The sequence below is a fragment of the Papio anubis genome, chromosome 11, assembly GCF_008728515.1.
Source record: "Papio anubis isolate 15944 chromosome 11, Panubis1.0, whole genome shotgun sequence".
NCBI lineage: Eukaryota > Metazoa > Chordata > Mammalia > Primates > Cercopithecidae > Papio > Papio anubis.
In genome coordinates, this window is record NC_044986.1 from 83,608,074 (window position 1) to 83,632,207 (window position 24,134).

Consider the following 24,134-nt stretch of genomic DNA (forward strand, 5'->3'; position numbering starts at 1 on the left):
GTTATAAATGACTTACCTTCATCGGTTAAATCTGCCTGATTATTTTTGATTAATCACTGTGACTAAGTTCTTTGGATTCTCAGAACATGATGCTGCTAGTTCCCTATTCATTGTAGTGTGAAATTTGGACACCAGATGGCTGGAATTTCTTAATGTGTGTCTTAGTCTGCCCTAGTGGCTGTAACAAAATGCCATAGCCTGGGTGGTTTAAATAACAAGCATTTATTTCTCAGAGTTCTGGAGGCTGGAAGTCTGAGATTAGGGTGCCAGCATGGTTGGATTCTGGTGAGGTCTTACTTCCTGACTTATAAACAGCTGCCTTCTTGCTGTGTCCTCACATGGCATGGAGAGAGGAAGGAAGCAAGCTGTCATGTGGCTGTTCATACAGGAGAACTGATCCCATGGAGAGGGTTCCACCCCTAGGACCTAATTGTCTCCTCCAGGCCCCACCTCCAAATACCATTACATTACGGATTAGAGTTCCAGCATAAAAATTTTGTGGGAAACATAAACATTTAGTCCATAGCAGTGTGTATAAGAGGAAGCTATGCAAACTTGTTTGGAATAGAAAAAGGAAAATGTCCAACGGTGAGGCCAGGAAGGGAGATTCTTTCTGATATACACCCTCACTGCAGGTTTACTGTAGGTGGATATTTAATAAAGCCTTATTGAATTTATCTATTTGATGGGATTTTTAAGGTCTAAATAAATAGCATTAATCAATTATTTGTAGAATGGGGATTTTGATTGGTATTGGGAAGAAAGAGAAACTATTCTGTCTCACCTTAGTGTGGGGATATTTTGAACACCCAGTGGCAGCCTGACAATTCAGGGTGTCATGGAAACAGATGAGGTGGCAGAAGTGGAAGAGCAGTTGAACCAGGAACTTACAGGACCTCATGAGAGCTTCAGCAGCAGTGGCACAGGATGAAAATAGTGGTTGTGTTTCTAGGGTCTCAAATGTGGTATCAGGATTGATTTGAAAGGTAAATTTTTGTCCAGTGGAGCCTATTTGTATTTATGCAGCTTTTCCTGGCACAGGTTCAACCCAAAATCTTTTGCTATGATTTCTGATCCTCCTGTGCTTGGGAGATATTATTCCTTCTGAATCCCGTAAGAAGAGCGAACCCTTGCATTTTACTTAGACGCAAATAATCCACTTGTTTGCTTAGTCTAATCTGTTAACACACCCTCGCTGAAGCCCATAACTGTAATCTTCTACAGAGGGTTGATGACTTTTATACAGTTGTCAATACAGTTGATGAATGACTGAACGAATGAATGAATGAATATGAATTAAGTTTCAGTGATATGGGATCATGTCACTGTGGAGATGATCTATTATTATTATTATTATTTTTTTTTTGAGATGGAGTCTTGCTCTGTCCCCCAGGCTGGAGTGCAGTGGCACGATCTCGGCTCACTGCAAGCTCCACCTCCTGGGTTCACGCCATTCTCTTGCCTCAGCCTCCTGAGTAGCTGGGACTACAGGCACCTGCCACCACGCCCGGCTAATTTTTTGTATTTTTAGTACAGACGGGGTTTCACCGTGTTAGCCAGGATGGTCTTGGTCTCCTGACCTCATGATCCGCCTACCTCAGCCTCCCAAAGTGCTGGGATTACAGGCGTGAGCCACTGCGCCTGGCGAGATGATCTATTATTTCAAATACAGTATGAGAACCTTACAATAGTATACTTTCATTTCTTTCCTTCTGGCCTTTTCATTATTGTCTTTTAATAAATTTTAAACCCTAGAATATATTTTTAAAGAAATACTTTAAATAATTTTCTTTTAAATAATAGTAGATTCATGTACTCAGGTAATTACCATTTCTGGTGTATTTCCATATAACATTTTTCTTTTGTCTAAAGGACTTTAGCATTTCTTACAATGTGAGTTGGCTGACAGTGACTTCTTTCAGCTTTATTTAAAAAATATTTTTTATTTGTTGCTTGCATTCTGAAGTTGTGTTTGTGGATCAGTAGGTTTACAGTTTTTGTAGAATTTGGAGCTTTTTGGCTATTCTTCAGATACTTTTTCTGTCCCCTCATTCTTTATTTGGGGACTCCATTATACACATTGACTGGCTTAAAGTTGTCCACTGCTGCACTTTTAATTTTTTAAGGTTATTTTTTTTCCTGCATTTTATTTTGGATATTCCAATTACTTTGTTTATAATTTCATTAATATTTTCTTTTTCCATATCTACTCTGCCAGTAATTCCATCTTTTGTATTTTTCATCTCAGACATGTTTTTATCACTAGACATTTGGCTTGTATCTTTTTTATATCTTCCATGTCTCTATTCAACTTTTTTAGTATATGAAATAACAGCTATAATGACAGTTTTAGTGCTCTTTTCTGTCATTGCTGGCATGTGTGACTATTCTGAGTTTGCTTTTCTCCCTCACTTGATAACTTCAGTCAGTTTTATTTTCATTTTTGTTATTATTTTTTGGCTTATTTTTGAGTACAGATCTTGCTCTGTTGTCCAGGGTAGCATGCAGTGGCATGATCACAGCACACCGCAGCCACAAACTCCTGGTCTCTAATGATTCTCCTGCCTCAACATCCCAAGTAGCTGGGACTATAGACCAGCTATATGTATATGGCCTGGATAAGTTTTTCTTTCATTTTGTAGATTCCGGGTCTTGTTATTGCACAGGCTGGTCTCAAACTCCTGGGCTTAAGCAGTCCTCCCATCTTGGCCTCCCAAATTGCTGGGACTGCAAGTGTGAGCCACTGCACCTGGCCCAGTTTCGTTTTTAAGTAAAAATTTACTTTAGACTAGTTTTAGATTTATAGAAAAATTGTTAAGCTAGGATGGAGTATTTTCATATACCCAACACCCAGTTTCTCATATTGTTGTTATTTATAGATTTAGTACAAGTGCAGTGTTGTTACACAGATACATTGCATAGTGGTAAATATCACCTTAATAGTGTACATAAACACCCATGAGGTAATTTTTCATCCCTCACCCACTCCCATCCTCCCACCTTTCTGAGTCTCCAGTGTTATTATTTCACTCTGTATGCCCCTGTGTACACATTTTTCAGCTCCCACCTGTAAGTGAGAATATGAGCTATTTGACTTGCTCTTTCTGAGTTATTTCACTTAAGATAGTTACCTCCAGTTCTATCCATGTTGCTGCAAAAAACATGAATTCTTTTTTTTTTTTTTTTATATAGCTGAGTAGTATTCCATGGTGTGGATTACTTTATCCAGTCATCCGTTGATGGACACTTAGATTGATTTTATATTTTTGCTACTGTGAGTAGTCATGCAATAAATATTTGAGTGCAGGTATCTTTTTGATATAATGATTTCTTTCCCTTTGGATAGATCGCCAGTAGTGAGATCACTGGATCAAGTGGTATTTCTATTAGTTCTTTGAGATGTCTCCATATTTTTTTTCCATAGAAGCTGTACTCGTTTACACTCCCAACAACAGTCTATGAACATTCCCTTTTATCTGCATCCTTGCCAACATCTGTTATTGATTTTTTTGACACTTGAATGATAGCCATTCTGACTGGTGTGAAATGGTATTTCATTGCTTTTATTTGCATTTCCCTGGTTATTAGTGATGTTCAACTTTTTAAATGTTTCTTGGCCATTTGTATGTCATCTTTTGCAAAATATGTGTTCATGCCCTTTGCCCATTTTTTAATAAGGTTATTTTTTTCTTGTTGAGTTGAGTTCCTTATAGAGTCTACAGATTAGCCTTTTGTAAGATACATAGTTTACACATATTTTCTCCTGTTCTGTAGATTGTCTGTTTTCTCTATTGATTACTTATTTGCTGTGTAGAAGCTTTTTATTTTAATTAAGTCCCATTTGTCTGTCTGCATTTTTGTAGCTTTCTTTTTGAGGTCCTAGGCATGAATTCTTTGTCTTAGACCAATGTCCAGAAGAGTTTTTCGTGGGTTTTCTTCTAGAATCTTTATAGTTTCAGGTCTTTCAGGTCTTTATACTTTCAGGTTTTTAATCCATCTTGAGTTGATTTTTGTTTATGGTGAGAGATACGGCAACGATGTTAGTATTTTTATAGGAATTGCATTGAATCTGCAAATTTCTTTGGGTAGTATGGTCATTTTAATGATACTGATTCTTCTAACTCATGATCATGTTTGTGTCATATGCGATTTCTTTTATCAATGTTTTGTAGTTTTTCTTGTAAAGATTTTTCACATCCTTGGTTGAGACTATTCCTGGGTATTTTATTATTTTTTGGTAGCTATTGTAAATGGGATTGACTTCTTGGTTTGGTTCTTGATTTGGTTCTCAGCTCGATTATATTATTGTTGTATAGAAATGCTACTGATTCCTCCTCTCAACAAAAAATACAAAAATTAGCTGGGTATGGTGGCACGTGCCTCTAGTCCCAGTAACTTGGGATGGTGAGGTGGGAGGATCACGAGCCCAGGAGGTCGAGGCTGCAGTGAGCTGTGACCGCGCCACTGCACTCCAGCCTGGGTAGCAGAGTGAGACCCTGTTTCAAATACAAACAAACAAACCTCAACTAAACAAAAGAAATACTACTGATTTTTGTAGGTCGATTTTGTATCCTGAAACTCTACTGAATTAATCAAATTTAGGAGTGTTTTGGAGGAGTCTTAGGGCTTTCCAGGTATGAAATGATACCATCAGCAAACAGAGATAGTTTAACTTCCTCTTTTACAATTTAGATGTCTTTTCTTTCTTTCTTTCTCTTGCCTTACTGCTCTGGCCCGATAGGACTTTTAGTACTGTGTTGAATAAGAGTGGCCAGAGTGGAGATCCTTGTCTTGTTCCATTTCTCAAGCGGAATGCTTTCAACCTTTCCCCATTCAGTATGATGTTGGCTGTGGGATTCTTGTATATGGGTTTTATTATTTTGAGGTATGTTCTTACTACACCAAGTTGTTGAGTGATTTTTATCATGAAAGGATGCTGAATTTTATCAAATGCTTTTTCTGTGTCTATCGAGATAATAGTATGGTTTTTGTTTTTAATCCTGTTTATGTGGCAGATCACATTTATTGATTTTTGTGTGTTAAACCATACTTGTATCCCTGGAATATAACCCACTTGATTGTGGTGTACTATCTTTTTTGATGTGCTGTTGGATTTGGTTTGCTAGTATTTTCTTGAGCGTTTTTGCATCTGTTTTCATTAGGGGTATTGATTGATTCTGTTTCTGTTTTTGTGTGTCCTTGCTTGGATTTGTTGTTATGGTGATACTGGCTTCATAGAATGAGTTAGAGAGGATTTTCTTCAATTTGGGGGAACAGTGTCAATAGGATTGGTACCTGTTCTTCTGCTCCTGGTAGAATTTGGCTGTGAATTCATCGGCTCCTGGGGATTTTTGTTGTTGGGAGATTTTTGAAAAATTTTTTATTACTGGTTAAGTCTTCTTACTGGTTATTGGTCTCTTCAGGTTTTCCTTTTCTTCTCGGTTCATTCTTGAGAGGATGTGTGTCTTTAGGAATTTACCCATTTCATCTAGGTTTTCTAGTTCGCGAGTGTAGAGATGTTCATAGTAGACTCTGATAATCTTTTGTATTTTTGTGGTATCATTTGTAATGTCTTTTTCATTTCTGATTGTGCTTATTTGAATTGTCTTTCTTCTTGGTTAGTGTAGCTAGTAGTCTGTCAATTTTGTTTATCTTTTCAGTGAAGCAACTTTTTGTTTCTTTGTCTTTTGGGTTTTTATGAACTGAATTTCACTTAGTTCTGCTCTTCATCATTTCTTTTCTTCTGCTAGCTTTGGTTTGGTTTGTTCTTGTTTTTCTAGTTCCTTGAGGTGCTATGTCAGGTTAGCTTGTGGTCTGTTTTTTTCATTTAGGCATTTAACACTATAAACTTTTCTTTCTTCAATCTGTTTACAGTCAACACTATCAGCTTTTGCTGTATTCCAGAGGTTTTGGTATGTTGTGTCTATACTTTTATTTGTTTAAAAAATTTTTAAACTTCCATCTTAATTTCATCACTGACCCAAAAACCATCCAGGAGCAGGTTAATTTCCATGTATTTGTATAGATTTGAGAGTCCTTCTTGGAATTGACTTTAGGTTTTTTTCACTGTAGTCTGAGAAGCCACTTGAAATGATTTCAGTTTTTTAAAAATTTATTGAGACTTGCTTCATTCCTTAAGATGAGGTCTGTCTTGGAGAATGTTGCACATGCTAATAAGAAGAATGAATATTCCGTGATTGTTGGGTAGCTTGTTGTATAAACATCTGTTAGGTCTATTTGTTCTATAGTCCAAATTAAATCCAGTGGGTTTTTTTTTTTTTTTTTTTTTTTTCTGTCTCAGTGTTCTGTCTAGTGCTGTCAGTGGGGTGTTGAAGTCCCCCCTTGTGCTATGAAGGAATGCCCAAGGCTGGGTAATTTATAAATAAGAGATGTTTATTTGGCTCACCATTCTGTAGACTGTACAAGAAGCACAGTGCTAGCATCTGCTCTGGTGAAGCCTCAGGATACTTTTACTCATGGTGGAAGACAGAGAGGAGCCAGTATATCACTTGACAGTAGAAGGAGCATGACAGAAGGAGGAAGCGCCAGACTCTTTTAAACAACCAGCTTTTGTGTAAACTAATAGAGCGAGAACTCATTCATTACTACAGGGATGACACCAAGCCATTCATGAGGGATCTGCCCCCATGACCCAAACACCTCCCACTAGGACCCACCTCCAACATAGGGTATCACCTTTCAACATGAGATTTGGAGGGGACAAACATCCTATATCTCCCACTATTATTGCATTGCTTTCTAGCTCTTTTCTTAGGTCTAATAGTATTTGCTTTATGAATCTGGGTGTTCTGGTGTTGGGTATATACATATATAAGATTGTTATCCTGTTGAATTGATCTGTTTATTATTATATAATTACTTCTTTTGTCTTCTGTTACTGTTGTTGATTTATATTGTCTGTTTTATCTGATGTAAGTATAGCTACTCCTGCTTGCTTTTGGTTTCTTTTTGTGTGGAATATCTTTTTTCACCCCTTTGCCTTGAGTTGATAAGTATCTTTACAAATTAGATGTTTTTTTTTTTTTTGGTAAGCAGCATATGATTGGATTATAGTTTTAAAATCCATTTAGTGGATCTATATCTTTTTTTTTTTTCTTAAGAGACAGGATCTTGCTCTGTTGCCCAGGTTGGAAACTTGTGGGGTCAAGCGATCCTTCTGCCTCAGTCTCCCATGCAGCTGTTACTACAGGTGTGGCACAATGCCCAGCTAATTAAAAAAAAACTTCGTCACTGTGTTGTTCAGGCTGGTCTTAAGCTCCTGGTCTCGAGTTATCCTTCCCCCTTGGTCTCCCAAGGTGCTAGGATTACAGATGTGAGCCACTGTGCCTGGCCCCAATCTGTATCTTTTAAATGGTGCATTTAATCCATTTACATTCAAAGTTGATATGTGAAGATTTGTTTCTGTCATAATTTGATCTAGTTGCTTTATAGTCTTATGCATGTAGTTGTTTTTTAAGACCTATGAGTTTTATACTTTTGTGTGTTTTATGATGGCAAGTATTAACCTTTCATTTCCATGTTTAGAACTCCCTTGAATGTTTCTTGCAGATCTGGTCTAATGATGACAAATTCCCTTAGTGTTTGTTTGTGTGGGAAAACATTTATTTCTGCTTTATTTATGAAGTTTATTCTAGTTGGATATAAAATTTGTGGTTGACTATTTGCTTTTTTCTTTAAGAAGTCTGAGAATAGTACACCAGTTTCTTCTGGCCTGCAAAGTTTCTGCTGAGAAGTCCACTGTAAGTCTGATGTGACTCTCTTTATAGGTGATTAGGTGCTTTTTTAGGATTTTTCCCTTCACATTGACTTCAGATAGTTTGATGATTATTTTGGTGAAGTCTATCTTGCAATGCATCTACCTGGAGTTCTCTTAATCTCTTGTAGGTGATTGTCTAAATCTGTAGGAAGACTAGGAAAGTTTTCCTTCAATTATTTCCTCAAATAGGTTTTCCAAACTTTTTACTTTTTCTTTTCCCTCAGGAATACCTAGCACTCATAGATTTTCATGTTTTATTTAATCCCATACTTTTTGAGGGCTTTGTTCATTTTTTTAAAATTCTTGTTTCTTTAGTTTGCTCTGACTTTGTTAATGTGAGAGACCTGTCTGCACTCTCTGAGTTTCTTTCTTTTGCCTGGTCCAGTTTATTTTTAAAGCTTTCAACTGTATTTCATAATTTCCTCAATGAATTTTTCATTTTTAGGAGTTCTGTTTTTTCTTTTTAAAGAAAAATCTATTGCTTTGCTAAATTTTCATTAAAATCCTGAATTTTAAAAAATTTCTTTGTGTTGGATTTCAATTTTCTGTTGGATATCATTGAACTTCTTTAAAATCAATTATTTTGAATTATTTATCTGCTGTTACAAAGATCTCATTTTGGTTAGGATCCATTACTAGAGTTAGTGTGATCCTTTGTGGGTGTTGTAACAGTTTTTTCATATGTCCAGAATTATTTGGTTTCTTCTCATCTGGATAAACTATCTTTTTCTTATTTTTGAAATTACTTTTATTTGGACAGGATTCCCCCCCTTGAGGATATGACTATAATTTATGTCGTGTAGGGTCTTCTGACTTTGGTTCTGTGTACTTTCAGATGGCAAAATATTTCCTTGGTTATAGATAGCCTTAGTAGGTTGACTTTCTCAAATGCCAGTTGTAGTAGCAATGTATTGGGTGTATGAGCAGGTTCATAGTCTCCTGCAGAACTAGGGTGGCAGAGGTTTTGATATACTTATTCCTATGCTGTTTGCTTATGTCAGCAAATTTTGTATTGGGTTGTACAATTGGACCTCCAGGCTAATAGGTGGTGCTTGCAGGTAAGAGTAAGCTGAGGTGGCCACAGAAGTGTTTATGCTTGATCTTTTTATTTTTTTTAAAAAAAAACTGTGTCTCACTTTTTCACCCAGGCTAAAGTGCAGTGATGCAATCACAGCTCACTGTACCCTTGACATGGGCTCAAGTGATCCTCCTGCCTCAGCCTTCCGAATCAATGGAACTACAGGCACATGCCACCTTGCCTGGCTAATTTGAAAATTTTTTGCAAAGATGGGGTCTCACTTTGTTGCCCAGGCTGGTCTCAAACTGTTAGCCTCAAGCAATCCTGTGTTGTGGGTCTGCCACCAGGAAGAGTAGGCTCCTCTCAGTGGGAGCAGCTAGGTAGGCATCTGTGGGGGAGGTAGGCAGTTTGTACGGAGTGTGATTTGCTTACATCTCAGTACCACAGCAGCCTGGAGCAGCAGTGATGGTGGTGGCATCATTTGCCCTTTGGGTTGTGTAAAAGTACCTGGCCTTCCCTCTTCCAGCCTGACTTGCTGGCTGATAGCAGCAGCTTCTCAGGGCTCGGAAGCCTGTGTACTCCATGTGAGTTTGAGCAATGCCCCTGTTAGTCTCCAGGTAACTCACTCTGTTAGGCTGGAGACCTGTGAGGGTCAAGGGGGTCTCCCACAGCTAGCATTGCAAAAGTCCATGGTGAGAATATGGAACCCTGGGAGTCTCTCGTCTACCCTTTCCCAGCATCTAGAAGCTTCTTCCATCTCTCAGCAATCCTGACTGAGCACCTGCCTTGCTTCCTTCTCCTTTGTGATCAGTGATTCCTGTTACTTTTCAGTTGAATTCCAGTGTTCTGTTTCAGATTACCTATTTGAAGGGTGAATATCTACTTGCCGGTTTGGAGCTTTCCGTGGAAGAGGCGTGTACTAGCTGCATCTAGTTAGCCATCTTGAACCGAGCTTCCAGTTTCTCATATTATTAACATCTTAAAATAGTGTGCTGCATTCATCACAGTTAGTGAACTAATGTGAATACATTTTAGTCTTAAAGTCCGTACTTTATTCAGATTTCCCTACTTTTTAACTTTTTACTTTTTTTGTTCTAGGATCTCGTCTTAGGATGTAGCATATTACATTTTGTTATTGTATCTCCTTAGGCTCCCCTGGGCTATGACAGTTTCTCAGATTTTCCTTGTTTTAGATTACTTTGACAGTTTTGAATAGTACTGATCAAGTATTTTGTGGAATGTCTTTCTATGGGAATTGTCTGATATTTTCCTCATGACTAGACTAGGGTTATAGGTTTTGGGATGGAAGTCCACAGATACAATGTACCAGTTCATCACAACAAATCAAGTATACTATCAACATGATTTGTGACTGATTTTCTTGACCACCTGGCTGATATAGTGACTCTCAGGTCTCTCCACTATAAAGTTACTCTTTTTCTCCCCTTTTGTACTTTGTTATTTGGAAGGAAGTCACTATGCATAGCCCACTTTAAAGAGCGGGGAGTTGTGCTCTCCCTCCTTGAAGGTGGAGTCTCTACATAAATTATCTGGAATTCTTCTACATGTCTGGAACCCAAGTTGTAAGATTGTCCAAAAAACCCATTTTTCGACTTTCTGCCCTGTACTCCTTGATAATGAGATCCTGAAAGAAATGATCTGTATCCCAGGATTCCTGAAAGGTGATAGGCAAGAAGGTAATTCAGTGATCAATTTATTTTAAAGTAAGGTACATAGAAAATAAAAGTGGTATTTTATATATTTATAAACAGTCCTATTTTGGCCCTGTTGTCCTACTACTGAGGTTAAAAGGAGATTTTACCATGCAGCATCAGGATGATGGTCATGTAAACACATTTCATATTTGCCCTAAAAATACATGAATGTTGACAGATCATACTGTATTCATTTGTACCTAACATCTTTTGAAAAAATGACCTCACAATGTTCAAGTGATAACAATATTTTTAGACAGAATCACCACACTTTTACTATTAAAAATTATTCTCTTTTCTCTATTAGATAAATTCTTCCCTTTTAAATAATAAAAACCTAATATAAGGAACCTGGAGAAAACCTCTTGAGTTTTAACATTGCAGTATCTCCAGAGCCATATGGGCAAACTCCCAGTTTAATGCTTGAACCTACTCTGTATTATCATGGCCAGTTTGTTTTTAGGGCACCATTAGGGCATCAGCCCTGATGCTAACCCACTACTTCCAAAGACAGTTGCTTTGTGTCTTTTTTTTTTTTTTTCCGCTACCAGAGATTTGAGATCCAGTATAAGAATAAACTGTCTATAGCTTTCTCTTACTGACACTTTTACTTTTTGCTTCCAGGAATTGCCAGTCTTATCTGCAGGATAAAAATCCCTTATGCCACGTACTATTAGTTGAGTCTCTCAACATTCTAGTTACTGTCTTTTAGACCATTTCTAGCTTTTTTATAGAAGTATGTTTACATGAAGAGATGAATATGCATCTTTAAAATAAACCTGTTGCAGATTACTGTCTGGTTAGGGATCACCATCTGTGAGATCATTTGTGTGGCTTCTTGAATCATCCATCTACCTTACCTGCAAGGGCCGCAAGAGATTAATATGCTCATACTTGGAAACCAGAATTTCTTTGTCACCTGTTTACCTCTCCTTGGTCCCTGGAGTGATTCTTTCACTTCTGCTTCCAAGCATGTATTTCCTGTTTGGTAATCACAGCTATCACTGAAACCCCTTGGGACTATCTCCTAGTTGGCTCAAACATGTATACAAAGTTGTAGCATGCTTAACATTTAAGAACCAAAGATGACTTCTTTACTAAATGGTCATTTTCTGCTTTGTAAGCTTGTTTTCTTTGAGAATAAAGGTAAGTTTTGATGTTTTTCTAGAGATTAAAAAAGAGCATGCTATTATAAAACATTAAATTCAAGTTGACCCATTTGAACGGCTACATCTACATTTTCTTTTGCATATGTAGATTTTTGAAGCTTAAATGCAGATAAAATTATGTGCAGCTTTGAGGTCCTGCAATTTTAAATATTCTTAGTAAAAAACCAACAATATCAATTCCAGCTATTTTATATATTAGCAGCTTACCTATCTCAGCATAAAACTTGAGAACTGGTAATGGTTTGCTGTTTATTTATTTAGAGTTTAGAGATGGAAGGAATGCACAGAATAACTGTAGTTGTCCTCTGTGGATGTTGGTCTAGTGATAGTTTGCTAATTAAGAGTTCACATAATCTAGGTAAAACCAAGAGTCTTGTCTGGTTATGTGGTAAGTGAAGCATTTGCAGTTGATTTCAGTATGTTGCATATAAGTTGAGTCAAGGTGGTGTATGAATACGCTTGTCTAGGTATCACTGTAGGACTTGATGATTGTAATTTTTTGGTTGTCACTACTGTCTTGTAGCTGTCCTGTGTGAATTGGACAGCTAGGTGGCAGATAATTTTTCAGATTTTCTATCAGTAACTTGAAAATAAGAAAACCACTCAAATATATTTATTTATTTTTCACTCTTTGTTTTTTTTTATTTAGTTTAGAGACCGGGTCCCACTCTCACAGGCTGGACTGCAGTGGATGATCATAGCTCACTGCAGCCTTGAACTGCTGGGCTCAAGTGATCCTCCCATCCCAGCCTCCTGAATAGCTGGGACTATAGGCATACGCCATCACGCCTGGCTAAATTTTTTATTTTGAAGAGATGAGATCTTGCTGTGTTGCCAAGACTGGCCTCAAACTCCTGGCCTCCAGCCACCCTCCCACCTTGGCGTCCAAAGTGTTGGGATTGTAGGTGTAAATCACCCTACTGGGCCCCTAATTTATTTCTTAATGCAGAGATGGCAGTAAATAATACTACAGTCCTAGTATCCTGTAATCATTGTTAACGGCTTTCGATATGTGATGTTATTGAGATGACTTCCTTATTTTACACATGAATAAAACAGCTCCAAAGATAAATGCCTTATTCATGGTTACCTGACTGTATATTTTTTTCCACATTGTTTTGTTTCCTCTAAAAAAAATGATTGCACATGAATATGGTCTGCACACACATATTTTTTCATTCATCTGTGCATCAAATAGTTTTGTGTTTTTAAGAGACAGGGGTCTCATTCTGTTGCCCAAGTTGAAGTGCGGGGGTGCAATTATAGCTCACTTGGGAGGCCAAGTGTTGGGATTATAGACACGAGCCATCACACCTGGCTTGGAATGTTTCATATCTTCCATACCACTTTTGCATAGGGAATGAACTGTCATCCCTTTCATCCAGTCATCCTAATGCTGAATTTGTGTGTTTTTCATGTTTGTTTCTGAAGAACTCAATTTACCACAGTTCAGAAGCCTGTTTTTTTAAAAGCAGAGTAGGGGACTGCTGTTGGATTCACACTGTTCAGGTAATACGTGAACAGCAGTTGAGTTACAGGGACATCTTAATAGCATCTTTTGCCTCAGGGCTTTGGTTTTAAGTTAGGCTTAGGCTGATTAAGGTATAGTGTTTATGTATTACTAGCTATGTACGTAATTAGCACTTCTAAGCAGAGTCATACACCCACATTGGGAAAGATGTGCTCAATTGATTTGTATTACACCCCAGGATTGTTAACCAAGGTGTGTAGATGTCTGTTCCCTGAGAGGAAAGGTCTTTTCACCTAATTAGCAGTGTAACCTTGGGTTCTTACTGAACTTGGAGGAGACTGCTTATTTTATGGAAAGTGGTGGAGATGAAATGGTTACTTTGTGGTTACTCTCACAGTGTGTCCACTCCCAGGTAGTGTCCTTCTGGCCTCAGTGGCCCTCCCACACCAACCCACTGAGAGTTGTCACGCCAAATCTAACAGTCACAAGGCTAGCATCTTTTACCAACAAAACTTTGATAAAAACTGAAAATATTATTTTGTAAAATTAATATGAAGAGTTTTTTGGGGGAAATTTGAACTTTGAACTGCTGGCTTTGAAAAGTTGTTTATCATTAAAAACAGAGAAATGTGGGAGGACTATTTTAGATTATAAAAAACTAAAAAGACAACCAGTGTAATATGTGTACCTTGATGGAACCTGTTAGAAAACATAAATAACTGTAAGTTGTGTTTTTTGGACAACTGGGAAAGCTGAATATTTTCTATATATTAGATAATGATAGAATTATGGTTAATTTTATGCATCAGAATATGTGTATCAGAAAAGGAAAAAGTAAATGGGCAAATTTTATAACAGTTGATGCTTCTAGGTGAAGGATAGACAGGTATTCATTATACTATTCTTTTAGCTTTTCTGTAGATTTAAAGTTTTTCAAATCAAAAGTTTTGGGAAATAAAAGAATATGCTTGCCAAATGTGAGCTGAAGAAAGAGTCGCAGTAGACAATAGTAAACAGCAAATTATATGAAACAATTTAAAGGCCAATGGGCAAGTTATCTCACACTTCCTAGGTATTCATATAATTTTAAATCTGATTCTAAATTTTTTGTTATCTTATGTAAACATTGGTTTGCGCCATGTCTGGGAGGCACAGGCAGACTTTCCAAAAGGAGCAGAAGCATGGGCAGTTTTAAGGAATCCATTTTCAGATCTTTACCTTCCGCATACACTTGAGCCTAAAACTGTTCATGCACCCACATTTCTGAGCAGCGAGTTTTCCACTCTGAAGAAGGAAAGGCCCCTACATTTTACTATGTCCCTTAATTTTACTGCGCTGCATTGTCCTAGGGAATAAAAATCAGGTCATCAAACGAAGGAATACTTGGAATTATTGGTTTTGGGTAATCTTTTTACTGATTAATCAAATCATGATATACCTGCCTAGGCAATTTATCTTTTCCTGTCTTATTCAATAGGCTTCAAAACAAAGATATTTGGGCACATTCTGGATTCAGATATATTGTAGGTAGATTGATAAAAGTGACTTCATTCCCCATCAATTGTTCTTCAATGAAGAACTTTTGGGGGAAAGACCCTTAAAAGCAAAGCAGAATGAGTTTCAAGTGATGAAAATAGTTTTCTAAAAAATGTAACGTAATTAAAGATAAGTTGATTTTTTTTTTAGCTGTTCACAGGTTTAGTTGCTAGGATGGGTAATTAGAAAGCAATATACCTTTGAACAGCAACTTTTCAAGATATTACAGATAAGAGAGTTAAAAATATGTGATTTTTGTGATTTCTTGCATTTGAAATGTGTATCATTCAACAAAGTAGTTAGTGCTTTTTATCAAATCATATGAAATATTCCAATTATATTTAATCCTCATAAAATATTTTGTATTTCTATCTCCTAATAAAAAATATAATTATATTCTTGCTGTCAGACTGATTTGTTTTTAGAAGTACAGTAATTGCAGCAGGTTTTAAGCTCACTTGGTATTTGCTTCATGCCCCCTCGTGTAGCGGAATGGAATTTGTAGGCTAGGTAAGTGCTTAGAACATAACAAAAGTGCCTGATGGAGTCCCCCAGAAATCTGGTGACTAGCCCAGGCCAGAATTGTACTTGTCACCTATTTTAGACCCTTGTCCAATTCTAACTCTCAAGACTGACTTTGCTTTGCCCTGAACCACACATACCTTTATACAATTTATCCTGGCCAGCACTACTTCAGCATTGATTTTTTTTTTCCCCAGTATGAAAGGAACTTAATTTGATATTATTTAGCTTAAATGATGCTATATACTATGTCAAGTATTCACAGATGGCTTAAATGCTTAAGAATGTTTATTACTGTGAATACTGTTTTTTACTGTATTTAAGTAGGCCAACATACAGTATTTATAAATTGCCTCTATAACTCATATTTATGGATTAAAATTTTTTTATTTCAAATAATGGCTAACACTTACATATCATTTACTGTGAGCCAGGCACTGTCCCAAGAACTTCCCGTATGTTAACTCACTAAATGGAATCCTCACTGCAACCCTTTGAAGTAGGCATTACTGTTGTTGTCATGATCACTTTATGGATTGATTTGGAAGCTGAGAATCAAAAAGGTTGGGTATGTGGTAACTGATGGAGGTGGGATTTGAGTCTTGGGTCACTGTTGCTGAGTTTGCGTAGTTCTCATCACCTGGGCAGTGAGTGGTGTACTCCAGGTGCTGTTGTCCTCCTCAGGTGAAGGAGAGCTGCTGCTCTTATTTGTTCATGACATTCCCTCTGAGTCACCTGGGCTAGAAAGTAGGGAGCTCCCTTTGCTGTCTTTGCTCTTAACGCCCCACTCATCAATAAGTTTTACTGATTCCACCTCTGAAATGTTTTCTTTGTCCGTCCTTCCTCTCTGCCCTGGTGCTACTGCCCTATTTCAGGCAGCTGTGTAGGTCAGGGGTTGGCAAATCATAGCCTATGGTCCAAATCCAGCCACTGCTGTTTTTTATGACTTGCCAGCTAAAAATGGTTTTTACATTTTTAAATGGTTGGAAAAAAGTCAAGAGATTAATATTTTATGATACATGAAAATGATATGAAGTCAAAATTTCAGTTTTCATAAATACAGTGTTATTGGAATAGAGCCATGCTCATTTCCTTGTGACTACTTTTGTCTGACAATGGCAGAATTGAGTAGTGTAATAGAGAATATGACTTTCAAAGCATAAAATATTTACTCTCTGGCTCTTTGCAGAAAAAGTTTGCTGACCCTTGGTCTAGATTATTGCAGTAGTCTACTTACTGACTTCCCAAACCTTCCCTTATGTCTCCTTCCTTTCTGTTCTCATTTTGGTTGGATGGGTGGTAGTGGGAGGATATGAGAAACTAACATCTATATCTCTGATATGGTATTTATTTGATTTTGCCACATAGTCATACCTGTTAGTTGTTTATATATTTCTTTCATGTAATAGAGTAGGAACTCCTTATTGTACGGATATCTTATTTGTGAACAAAGGGATGGTATCCACATGATACCCATGCTTGATTGAAGATTTATTCAATCCTTTATGAATGGCACTTTAAATTTTTACTCACATATTTTATATTTTCATTGTAAGAGCAGATCAAAAAAGACAGCAGTTGGTAAAATCTGTCAGAAGTTTTTTTGTGTGTGCAGACACCCTTCCAGCATATCTTTGAGAACTTTTACAGTGGTGGGATCCTTGTTACTTATTTTGTAACACTGACAAAAGAAGTGTTACGAAGGTGTTACTAGGTTCTCTGACAAGTACAGTGGTTTAAAAGCTAAGCCATTTTGATTAGTATATAACACATGCTTTATTAGAACCATTCTGGCCTAGAGCAATGATAGGATACTGGTAGCTTTGGGAGTGCTCTTGAAAGTTACAAGAGGGCTCTGGAACCATACCAGTGTCCAAGGGTTATAGTTTGCTGCTAAACTGAGATCAGCAGGATTGGCATTACAGAGATAATGTGGAAACGGATTTCCATTCCACAGGACACTCCCTTGGGCAATCTGTTAGGAGTTGAGGAAGTCCCAATATTCTGGAAGGACCAGACAGATATACAGTAAAGGCCAGAGCAAACTGGATGTCTCGTCTAGAGTATTAGGCAATGTTTGAGGAGGCAGGTTTTGAAGATCATGGAAAGCAAAAGTTCTTCAGGTCAGAGTCTTTAGAGCAAGTGGTCTAGGCAGGGAAAATCCGTGAATGAGTGAACTGCAGGCAGGTAGGTTGATACTTTCCTACTGCCTCAAGGACATACCGTTGTTGTCTTAAGAGTTCTGAGGTCTTGATTGTAATGTCAGCAGTGCGAGAATACACACGTCATCAAGCTGCAAACTGCATTCTGTGTCATCGGAGCTCTCTTTTCTGTATTGATGTGGCACTGTGATCATAGAATCACAGATATTTGGGGGGCTGTCCAACTTTAGTGCAGAGTTCTTCTGAAGGTTGGAAGGACTTGCCTGATAATCATCACCTTGGTTTCATTGGTAATTCTTATGAAAGGCTGCCCCTCTAGTCATCAGGCCTCTTACCTCAGACAATCAAGAGCAACCAGAATTCTTTATGAGACACCTGGGATATGATGTGTGCTCATCACCTTTTGTATTAGCTGCCAGGAAGGCTAGTCTCTGGGAGAAGTACCTGATAATGCAAAAAAATTAAGTTTTAACTTAAAATATTCAAGAAACATAGATTGTTAAGATCATGATTATCTTAAAATTGGAGGGTTACTTTATCACTTATAATTAATATTGCCTAGCAGTCCCTTATGTTTGTTTGCCATTTGTCATGAAAAAACATTGCAAATCCTTGCCCATGTTATATATTTAAGATTTGTTCACCCAGACATCAGTCTGCTAAGGAGGACATGGAGAATATAGACTTTCATCAAGGTATACAAGAAAATGTTAAGGACACTATATTCCAGAGTCTTTTTTTCTGAAGTTTTAGTAACAGCAGTTATAAGCCCTTATGTTAGGCTGTCTTGTTGCTGTAAAGAAATACCTGAGACTGGTTAATTCATAAAGAAGAGGTTTAATTGCCTCATGGTTCTGTAGGCTGTACAGGAAGCATGACACTGGCATCTATTCAGCTTCTGGTGAGGCCTTGGGCTGCTTACAGAAGGCAGAGGGAGAGTGTTGTCTCACATGGTGAGAGCAGGAGCAAGAGGTCGGGGGAGGTGCCACACATTCTTAAATGACCAGATCTCCTGAGAAATCACTGTATCATGAGGACAGCACCAAGGGGATGGTGCTAAAACCCATTTGTGAGGGATCAGCCCGCATGATCCAATCACCTCCCACCAGGCCACACCTCCAACATTGGGAATTAGATTTCAACATGAGATTTGGTAGAGACAAATATCCAAACTATTATATGAGCCCTTTTTATAGAAGAGGTTCTCCTTTTACATTATATTCATATTACTATTCTTGGGATGGGGAATGGAAGGAAGCCCTAAAACATCGGTAGAACTGTTCATGTGTATAGTCCATAAGAAAAGTTTTTAATAACTTGGTTAAGTGCTAGTAGATTCACAACTCTACTGTCAACTAGCTGATACTCCAGGGAAATTTGGTGTCTATGTTTTGACTTGTTCATGTTGTACTACTCACCACTGTTGCCACCATTGTGCCAAACCGTCCTTTTAATTTGCTTTTACAAGCCAGTGTTCCCATACATACTGCAGGCCAAAAAGGATGAGCCTGGCTGTAATAAGGAGATACATATATATATCTTAGCAGAGTGAATAGATTTAGCTGCCTTGGCAGGTGACTGGAGAGCTGTCTGGGAGTGTTGAGAGAAACAGCTGGGGCTGCCATCTTATAGGATTGAGGCTTTGGATTGGGTTGGACTAAATGATCTTTATGTCACTGTTAATTCTGTGGATTTTTTTAAGCACTCTTGGCCACACTTGATTTTTTTTTTGTTTTTTTGTTTTTTTTTTTTTGAGACAAAGTCTCGTTCTGTTACCCAGGCTGGAGCGCAGTGGAGCGATCTCAGTTCATTGCAACCTCCGCCTCCCAGGTTCAAGCGATTCTCCTGTGTCAGCTTCCTAAGTAGCTGGGATTACAGGCGTGCGCCACCATGCCCAGCTAATTTTTGTAATTTTAGTAGAAATGGGGTTTCACTATGTTGGCCAGGCTGGTCTTGAACTCCTGACCTCAGGTAATCCACCCTCCTTGGCCCTCCAAAGTGCTGGGATTACAGGCCTGAGCCATCGTGCCTGGCCCACACTTGATTCTTAGTCAGTTTGAGCTAGGCACGATGGCTCACACCTATAATCCTACCATTTTGGGAGGCCGAGGTAGGAAGATCCCTTGAGGCCAGGAGTTTGAGACCAGCCTGGGCAACATAGCAATACCTTGTCTCTACAAAAAATAATTAGCAAAGTGAAACACACTGGAGATCACTGTTTTAGTGATCTCCTGTGTCTAGGCAGGGAAGGAAGTAGAGAAGACAAGAAGAATAGTGATCAACCTTAGAGCTGATTATCTTCATCAGGAAACTGGGAGTTAGCAGAATGCAGGGCAGAAGAGAACATCAAGGAAATAAGTCTCTTTAGAGAACAGGAAGTGGAAGAAGGGATACATTGTGAGCCTCAGGTGATAGGCCCTCTTATCCTCTCATTCATGGGATGGAATAGGGGAGTGGGTGGTCAGGATTTGGAGAAAAAGGAATGTCACTTCAAAAGGGGAAAAGAACAACTTGGGCTAGACACTTTCTGGTGGACGTGAAATCTCGTAGGACATTGAGGGGATTACAGAATGTTGAGGAAAAGGATATCCCTGAGAGAAGAGAGCAGAGTTAGGGCTTTCAATAGAGACTGGTTCCTTTGTCTCTTTACCACACTCCATGAACTGCCCTCTCCCCAGCACGCCTGCAGAAAGCTGCTTGAATGCGGCACCAGCTCCCAATAGCTGGAAGAGGAAGGGTTCCCCTAGACAACACAGCGTCACACACATACAAGCCAGATCCAATGTCCTTGTGAAGTGGAAGGCAATGGAGGGGACATGGTGAGGCCTCTGTACACATGTCAGGATAGTGAAAGGCTCAGTGTGTGTGGAAGGTTGCAGAGTGTTCTGGAAGAAATCATGATTTCCCTGCAAAAAAGGAAAAGAATTCCCAACTACTGTGGAATAGTATAGTAGAAACTAGAAGTTTATAAAACAAGTTCAGAAGTGATAAAATAACAGAAGGATGTGAAAAGGGAAAATACAAGGCCAAGAAAACACTTAGGGAACTTATTTGTTGCAGAAGAAATAAATTAGAAGCAGCGAGGAACAGAATACTCATGGCTGAAAAATTACCTTACTGACAGCAGAAGCTTGAGATGTTTACAGTGAGTTCAGAAGAAAAACACTGCAGCAGTGAGAAAAAAAGGACGGCTATGAGAAACAGGTGGAGAACATTACAGGTGATTGGACTGCCTACAGGTGCAGCTGAGATGATACTATTATGGGCCTTCCCTTCTCTGGTTGAAGTTTGTCTTGGAATGATGATTTTAAGTTGCAGAAAATTGACTTCTTTAGATATGATTCATTTGAAAATATGTAAGCTTGGACAAATTGGTGAAAATGAATATTCATGTACTTCCTAGAAGAATACCAATGAGACAAACGATTTATTTATAGCCTGAGACCAGGAAAATTCCCTCTTGAAGCGGTTCCTGGCATTGATACGCAGAGCTCCCCTCCCCCACCCTGTGATGATGGTCTGCAGGAACTGATCTTTTGCTAAATGTAAATACTGACCTGCTGATCGCAGGGCAAGCATTTTGCTGCTCTTTCTGCATCCAGAACTCATTATGTAGGGTGGATTTTATGGAGAAAAAAATTTTTGTTTCGTTCTGTCAGACATCTGTGGTTAATCATTTACCTTTACTACATTAAAAAAATATTACAAGTAAGTCTGGGTGGCAGGTTAGCATACAGGAAGAGCAAACAGATCCTGTAACATTTACTGTCATTGACGGGAAACTGAACTTTCATTCCTTGTATGGCACCAAGTAAGTCTTAGAATCTTTACATTGCAGATTGCTATGGAGAGACTATAGGCAGAGGCGAAATTGGTTGCTGGAAAGGACTTGTCATGAATTATTCATTCACTTCCTCGTTCCTTGAAAATCAGCTGGAGGAAGTAGTCCAGTTGGATGGCAGAAGTGGTATGCTGCGACAGCCAGCCATGTGCCGCTGCTGGCAGCTGTAGGGTGATAGCTGCTGTGCAGGCAGCACCCGTCCCCTGGTGTCAAGCACAGGGACCATGCTGTGGGGAAGCGCTGCACTGAGCACACACCAATGCATTATTGTTGGAAAATGAAGCTTCAGGTAGGAGACGTGCCCTGTCAGCTGTGCCTGGTTTCTCACTGATTCAGGGATGCCATTAGGCTTTATGGAACAGATGTGTAGAACCTGGAGTTGCTCAAGGATGCCTCACTCTTGAGGTTCCCAGCCAGAAAAACTTAACAGTTTAATTTTAATTTCATTTTCAAAGATATACTTTGTTTCTAACAAAACTGTTTCTTGAAATTGCGAAAAGTATTCTTAAGCCAGTAAGCATTTAAATATATAAATTATAGCATTTTAAAATGTATTATCTTATTCTTGATGTAAAAATTTTTTTTTTCATTGATATAATATTGCACACTTAAATTATGGAGTTATGGCTTTGAAAAACCCCGAGAAAGACAACTGAGTTCATAATTAGAATGAACACAGCTTCAGGCTCTATTGCTGTTTTCTAGAGGAAGTATTGTTTTCAGAAGCCACTCCAATTCTTTCTGCTGGAGCATTCATTCTGGGAAGATCTTTTAGCTTCTCATAGGATGGAAAAATGCATAGAAGACAGAACAAAAGGTCTTTGTTCTGTTTGGTGGTATTATTTCTCACGTGTGTGTATAAGCCAGACATGTAATTTCATTTGGCAGATCCGTTCCAGTGTTGCCACTCGCTCCCTCTGTCTGATTTTGTGTGGATGCCGTCTCTGTTAACTTTGCTGAGGCTATGAGATGTTCTTGAGCTGTGGGGACATGCAAATAGTAAAGATGAAAAGAGCCAGAGTATTAAGGAATCCAGGCCAAATTGAATATACTGTTTCGTCAGTAAATATATCATTTATAGTTTTAAAAATCTAACAAACATCCCCTGAACACATAAGCTCTGAGCTCTGAGACAACCAGAGAAAATGGACAGTCTCTTTCTACACTGTTTTCATAAGCTCCACAACAGCAGGGATCTTTGTTTTATTCACTCACCATTCCCAGGGGCTGGACCTGTACTTGGCTCATAGTAGGTGGTTAATAAATGTGTTCCTGAATGAGTACATTCTGCACTAAAGACCATTAACTGTCTTTCTAGAAAGGTTACTTGCTAATATAGCACTGTATGAAGTAGTTGCAGTGTTATAATTTCTATAATTTTTACAGCAAATGAATTCTGACTTGTATTGACAGATTATTTCAAGGTTTTTGTGTATTTATTGGATACATTATTTTAAAATGGCAGAAATTTATCTGTTGATTTTACTAATGTATAATGTATAAGATTTTTAAAAAGTCAGCAGTGAATACAAAGACCTTTGTTTTCAGCAAACCATTATTTCATATTCAGAAAATGAAAATGAAAAATACTTAATGGAGAAAGCATTTGAAAAAGATTGTATTCTTTAGTACATTACTAAAAGATTATGATTCTAATCATATGTTATATGTAACTTTTAAAAAGCATTTATCAGTCTATATCAGAAAGGCTTGGGGAACTACAAATCCATTTATTCATAACTTTGGGGGTGAATTTTCAGCTACAGTGTGTAGTGCTAAGCCGGGCAACATATTTCCCATAGACATGTAACTCTCAGAGAAACCAAAGGGGTCATCTTCATTAACTACTCCCCTCCTCCTTCCACTTCCATGTAGTCCACTTTATAGGGAGAAAGCAGAAATCCAGAGACTCTAGATGAATGGCCTAGAACAAATGGGTGGCTGTTATGGTCTTGTGCTCGGTTGTCTCATATTTTCTAGTTGCTTGTTACTTTGTTATTGCCACAATAATGTTTAAAAAAGAAAGCAGTGGTGGAAACAGATAATCACATTACTATAAATTTGGATTATACTATTATACTGAAGACAAATATTGATGCAGTTTGACATTACTTTAAATAAATTACCTTAGTTTGTTGAAATATAGTTTTATAAGAAGTAGATTTTCCTGTCTTAACTTCTGTGATGTAATTGCTTTTTTCCTGAGTTAAAATTGCAGTGACTCAAATATGTACTAAATTTTATTTCAAAATTGAACTTGTAAATACTTGCCATTTTTGTTATTCCTTAAGACGACTTGACTTTTGCTTTTATATTTGAGATAGATGTAGATTATGTCATAATTTTCCTGAATCCATTTTACTAACTGTATTAGTCTGCTTGGGCTGCCATAAGAAAGTACCACAGACTGCATGGCTTAAATAATGGAATTTATTTTCTCAAAGTTCTGGAGGTAGGAAAGTCCAAGATCAGGGTCTGGCAATGTGCAGTTTCTGGCGGGGGCTTCTCTTGCTGGCCTGCAGACAGCTGCCTTCTCTCTATGACCTCACATGGCCTTCTCTCTGCGCACAAGCTAAAAGCATCTGCAAGCTGAATAATTCTAGTTTCCAATCTCCTGATGTTAGAATTTGTTTAAAAATTTGAGAGACTGTACTGCTCTCTCCCATTCCATCTTCTCCCTAGCCTATGCTTCAAGTCAGGCATGTATGAGATGTTTAGTCTTCTTTCCCCAGAATCACTGGTTACAGGTGATGTTCAGCTGGGCACAGCAAGAGTGTTAAAAGTTCCTTAAAGTTCTTAAGTTTACTGTGCTGCACGTTTTCTTTAGGAATTTCAGATTGGATTTTTTAAAGCCTCTTGTTACTAGTGATCTTAAGGCTAGGAAGCCATACCAATAACTCTATATCAGATTTCACCTGTTTTA

The 24,134-nt window shown here is 38.1% G+C and overlaps 1 protein-coding gene across 13 annotated transcripts in view; it reads left to right on the forward strand.

The window, feature by feature from the left end:
• The window catches only part of MARCHF8 (membrane associated ring-CH-type finger 8), a 139,721-nt gene that overhangs the window by 54,209 nt on the left and 61,378 nt on the right, over positions 1 to 24,134 (forward strand). The window lies entirely within an intron of this gene.